We start from the raw sequence: 6,738 nt of genomic DNA on the forward strand, positions 1-6,738 counted from the left end.
TTAATTTAATTATGGCAGATTTAGACAACATATGGAAGGCCCTTCGAATGGTGCCTGAATTCGATGGTAACCCGAATATTTTCTTTAGTTTCATTGGCTTGTGTGACCATTTAGTGAACGAGTATGTCAATTCATCACCTGATAATGGCTTATTAAATGCTGCACTACTGAACGGCATCCTGAATAAAGTTACTGGGCCCGCCGCACGTTTAATAAACTCTAACGGCATACCGGAGAACTGGCAGGGTATCCGTAACGCACTTATAAATAATTTTTCAGATCAGAGAGACGAGACCTCTCTCTATAACGACCTCGCTTTATTAACTCAGGGCTCAAGCACTCCTCAGGAATTTTACGAAAAATGCTTAAATTTGTATAGTACCATCATAACATATGTAACATTACATGAAACTATTGCCACCACTATACATTCTAAGCGCGAACTCTATAAAAAACTTACATTACAAGCATATCTACGCGGACTTAAGGATCCCTTGGGATCGCGTATAAGGTGCATGAGGCCTGAAACTATCGAAAAAGCTTTAGAATTTGTTCATGAAGAGATGAACACACTCTACTTGCAAAATCGCAATGAAAGTATGCCTGAAAAGAGGACCAATCCTCTATTTATGCATAATTATAATAATAAATTTAATAATATACCACCACAGCAAGGTCCATCTAAACCATTTACATTTAATATGCCCGGACCATCACGTTCGCAACCCATGCATATGGTTCAACCATCACGTCCTCCCGTGATGTGGAAACCCAACTACAATCAACAATCGCAATTTAGAGGTCCAACTAGAACTCAACAGATATTTAGCGCAGTCCCTCCTAATTATAATCCACGTAGTAATGTATTTGCACTACCCCAACGACCATATAATTCGAATAATACGCCACGCCCTATGAGCGGTGTCAGTCACTACCCAACAAAACCGATGTTGACTGGACATGATTGGAGGAAACATGGAAATCCACCACCTACTAATTACCTTAAAGGTCGCGAATTAAACTTAACTGAATGCTACGAACCCCAATACTATTACGACACATATAATAACGTTGACAGTGACTATTACTATCCCGACTATTATACAGAAAACGACGAACAGACTTATCCATCCCCGTATGTAGAGGAAACTCGTGACGAATTTACTGAAAACGAAAATTACGAAGTTACTGAAAATGAAAATTTTCAGAATATTCAGAAATCAGGAAAACTAAAATAGAAATAAACTTACAGACACAGCGACAATTACCGTATATTCAGATATTAAATCCGCCCCTTAAACTACTCATTGATACCGGTGCCAATCAGTCTTTCATAAGCCCCATGGCAGTAGAAAAGTTCTTTCAGCATATACCATGTAATTATGATCCTTTTGAGGTAACAAACATTCATGCAACCACGAAAAATTATTATTCCTTAACTTTACCGTGCTTTCAAGAATTTAAAGAGAATGAAGATATTACTCTATTTATCTATAAATTTCATGATTATTTTGACGGCCTTATTGGTTATGACTTATTAGAAAAATTAGAATCTAGCATTAATCTAAAGGATAAGGTTTTAGTTACACGGAATTCGAAAATACCTCTGTTAATGTACGATTCTCGTAATTTAAATTTATATGAGGATATAATCCCCGCAAATACATCTAAATTAGTTCGTATCCCAGTTAATTTTCATGATGGTGATGCATTAATAAATGATCAGACTATCTCACACTGTCAAATTAAAAGTTGTGTAACTACAGTTAAAAATAACCGCGGCATAGTAGAAGTTACTAACCCGACTAGACATGACATAGTTTTTTCTATGGACAAACCAGTTAGTGCAGAGCTATTCAATATTCAGTGCATTCGCACCGAACAGCAGTCCAATCGCGTAAACGAAGTTTTATCACGTTTGCGTACCGATCATTTAAATCCAGAAGAAAAAGCTAACTTAGAATCTCTTTGTAGTCAATATTCCGACGTTTTCTATATAGAAGGTGAACCATTAACTTTCACAAATAAAATCAAGCACCACATCCGCACAACAGATGAGGTACCAGTTTACACTAAAACCTATCGTTATCCCTTCATTCATAGGCAAGAAGTTCGAGAGCAAATATCTAAAATGTTAGAGCAAGGTATTATACGGCCCTCACAATCAGCATGGAGCTCTCCCATTTGGGTGGTTCCCAAAAAAGCAGATGCATCAGGAAAAGCTAAATGGCGTATCGTTGTAGATTTTAGAAAAGTAAATGAAAAGACCATTGATGATAAGTACCCTATCCCGAATATAACTGATGTTTTGGATAAGTTGGGTAATTGTCATTATTTCACAACTCTTGATCTGGCTAGCGGGTTCTACCAGGTCGAAATGAATCCAGATGATATACAGAAAACCGCCTTTAACGTTGAACATGGACATTTTGAATTCATGCGTATGCCCATGGGACTTAAAAATTCTCCTTCCACGTTCCAGCGCGTAATGGATAACGTTCTAAGAGGCCTACAAAATGAAATATGCCTCGTATATTTAGATGATATAATTGTATTCAGCGTCTCGCTACAAGAGCATATGGTTAACTTAGCAAAAGTATTCAAACGTTTGAGAGAATCAAATTTCAAAATTCAGATGGACAAATCAGAATTTTTAAAATTAGAAACCTCATATCTAGGACATATTATTAGTAAAGACGGTATAAAACCTAATCCAGATAAGATTGTTGCTATTCAAAAATTTCCTTTGCCTAAAACAGCCACAGAAATAAAACGATTTTTAGGATTACTAGGCTATTATCGCAAATTCATTCCCGATTTTGCTCGCATAACGAAACCAATGACACAATGCTTAAAAAAAGGTTCAAAAATTTCCATCAATAACCCAGAATATATTAATTGTTTCGAAAAGTGCAAAACTTTATTAACCAATGACCCAATTTTACAATACCCAAATTTCACCAAAGAATTTGTTTTAACAACTGACGCTTCAAATTTGGCAATAGGCGCGATTTTATCACAAGGACCCATTGGTGCCGATAAACCCATAGCTTATGCTTCGAGAACATTAAATACAAGCGAAATAAACTATAGCACCATTGAAAAGGAATTGCTAGCAATTGTGTGGGCTACTAAGTATTTTCGCCCTTATCTGTTTGGGAGAAAATTCACTATAGTTACAGATCATAAACCTCTTCAATGGGTTATGAGTTTAAAAGAACCTAATTCTAGATTAACTAGATGGCGATTAAAGTTAAGTGAATACAATTTTACTGTTATCTATAAGCAAGGCAAATGCAATCAAAATGCAGACGCTTTATCTCGAGTTGAAATACATAACGAAGATTTAAGCTCCATTGCCGTGCAACCCTCTGAAAAACCTCCATCAAGAGCCGACTCTACAACCCTTACAGCTCATACTAGTAACGAAAATCCTATTTTAGAGATACCTATTACGGATGAACCTATTAATAAATTTAGTAGACAAATATGTTTCACGATTGTAGGCGATGTAAAAAGACGTCCAGTTGTTAATAAACTTTTCGAATCACACGTTCGAACTAATATTCAATTATCTGAAAATAATCTAGAACAGGACATCATAAATGCGATTAAAGAATATGTCAACCCCAGAGTTAGAACTGGTATAATAATTTATCCACCCTTAGCAATGTACAAGATCATTCCAATAATACAAGAAAAGTTTAAAAGCTCAGCTATGAATCTCATTTTAACCAAATTAGAAGTTGAAAATGTTAAAGAGTATTTACGTCAACAGGATATCATTCAGAAGTACCACGAGGGTAAGACTAACCACCGAGGTGCAGGTGAATGTTATCTTGCATTATCAAATAAATATTTTTGGCCTAAGATGAGAGATCATATCTCTAAATACATAAGTGAATGTAATATCTGTGGAATGGCAAAGTATGACCGTAATCCAATAAAACAAAAATATTCTATTGTACCACCTCCTACTAAGCCATTTGAAACAGTACACATTGACTTATTTACAGCTGAAAATGAGAAATATTTAACTTTGGTTGACGCATTCTCTAAATACGCACAGGCGTATCACCTTCGGGATGGTACAGCTGTAAGCGTAATACAAGCGCTACTTAAATATTTTACTCATCACGGTGTTCCCATAACGTTAATATCTGATCAAGGTCCTGAATTCACAAACCAAATATTCTTAGAATTTACTAGATTACATAAAATACAACATCATAAGACTTTAGCACATAATCCTAATAGCAATGGAATAGTTGAACGATTCCATTCGACTATTCTGGAACATCTACGAATTCTTAAATTAGAACATAGCAATGAACCAGCTGTCAATTTAATGCCGTACGCGATACTAGGATACAATAGTTCTATCCATAGCTTTACGAAATGTAGGCCTATAGAAGTTATTACAGGTCACTTTGACCCACGTGACCCTATAGATACGAACATAAATGAACATCTTCTCCAACAGTACGTAATAAATCATAAGTTACGAATGAGTATGGTTTATAACATCATTAATGAAACATCTTTACACAATCGTACGGAGATTACAGAGGCTAGGAATAAAGATCGAGAAATTGAAAAAGAATATAGTCCAGATGAGCAGGTTTTCATTCGTAACCCTATGGCTAGCAGACAAAAATTAGCTCCACGTTTCACCCAAGATGTGGTACTGGCTGATCTGCCAATACACATATATACTAAAAAGAAAAGAGGTCCCATTGCTAAAGCACGCCTTAAGCGAAGACCTAATAGTAACCCGTTGTTACAGAACATTCCTGACGATCACATTACAACTGACCAGAGCGGAAGACGTAACACTTGACACCCTTGACAATGGACCAGGAATTCTTCCCTTCCACCTTGGGCCCACAAAAGTCATTTCCCATTATCACTCATTTTTATACTACATAGACCTAGATGAGATGTTCACAAAAATAGAATCAGTTATAAGTCAGATAGATAATTTTAATCCTCAACTTAAAAATAAAACGTTATCTCTCTATGAACCCCATCTCTTACATTTTAATAATAAGCTCATAAAAGTACGCGAACAGTTGCAAACTTTCTTACTATATCACACTCTATAATTAATATTAATTCATTAAAAATAATATGCTAATTAAACTTAGACAACTTTATTCTAAGGAAAAGGTTATAGATATAGAATTAAGGGAATATTTTTACATTATAAAATCGGGTTCCTATTATGTAGGAAATAAAATAGTTATAGTTATTAAGGTGCCGATTGTCTCTCCTAATACCTATATCCTGTATAAACTATCAATCATACCAAACCAACATAATCAAATACTTATACCTACCCAACCCTTCATAGCAATTCAGAGAACAGGTTCTATGTACATTGCGACAGAATGTCTGAAGTTAAGCACATACTACCTTTGTGAAGAACAGCTCCAGTACCAGTACCAGATTCGTGATAACCAAGACTGTATGCAACAGCTTATCCTAAAACAACAGGTCAGTCCTTCCTGTGACCTGACTTCAGTAAATCTTACCAGAGCAGCCCTCGAGAAGCTCGATGACCAGCACTACACCATGACACTACCTAAAGCAACTAGAGTACACATATCCTGCGGGCACGAGTACAAAATTCTTAAAGGAAGCTATCTAGTATCAATTCCTATAAATTGTATGCTGTCAACTCCAGATTTTACCATCTCTAACATTCAAGATAGAATTAAAGGACATGCCGTGCAGATTACACTGACGGAAGTACCATATGACAAGCGTGCCACATCTAAACCTCAACCTATAGTAAGATTAAATTCTATCAATCTAGAACATCTTCACGAGACAAATGCTAGAATGTCATTGCAGCAGCCAGCAATCTTAGAACAAGTCAATGTAGATAGTGTCTACCACACAACTATACCTATCTACACTATTATAGTAATCATCTGTGCAAGTTTTGTAACTATTAAGTTATATCGCCGATTCCGTAGCTATTGCGGACAAATAAATTCAACTGATACAGTGAACATTACAAATGAACAACCTGAGGTGAGAAATATCCAACCTAAAGATGTGAAGATCGACACTAACAGCATCCCGGCAACTTTCTCAGTACAACTTACGAATAGTTGCCTATCTTCGAGGGGAGGCGTTACGAAATCATGAAACATTGAAAACGCTGTATAGGCAGCGGCCTCAATACGGCGCATCGTACCATGCGCCGAAACGTGCCGTCGAGTCAGCAAAACTGAAATGTTGAAATCGACCAAAGAACGCTATCGGAGTTGAATCACTCTTGGTTCTAACATCGACCAATTGGCATCTATAATAGTTAATAAGTTAAATTGTAATTTTTATATTTCAATTAAATTTAATATATAATATTTTTTGGTTTTTTTTGCGCCCTTCGGCTGTAGACTTTTTATCTCATAGATCTATTGTGCTCGCCCTTTTCAGAGTTCGCTACCTAGACCCGTCAGGGACAAGAATTGAAGGATATTCTTAGGAGCGATCGTTTTTATCTCCTCGGGAAAGAGTGTAAACTTTCCAAAGGAGATATTTCGTTTATGCATGAGTGGGCTACAACCACATAGGATGTGAAGCGGCGTTTCCTCTTCAGTTTGGCAGAATCTGCAGATACTTGTCGTGCATAGGCCTAGCTTAGCCATATGCTTGTTCAATTTGCAGTGTCCTGTGAGGGCCCTAGTCATCATGCATATGTTGTTTTTACTCAATTGCAGTAATCTA

Source organism: Achroia grisella, unplaced genomic scaffold (assembly GCF_030625045.1).
Source record: "Achroia grisella isolate CSIRO2021 unplaced genomic scaffold, CSIRO_AGI_Agris_v1 utg3972, whole genome shotgun sequence".
In the NCBI taxonomy this organism is placed as follows: Eukaryota; Metazoa; Arthropoda; class Insecta; order Lepidoptera; family Pyralidae; genus Achroia; species Achroia grisella.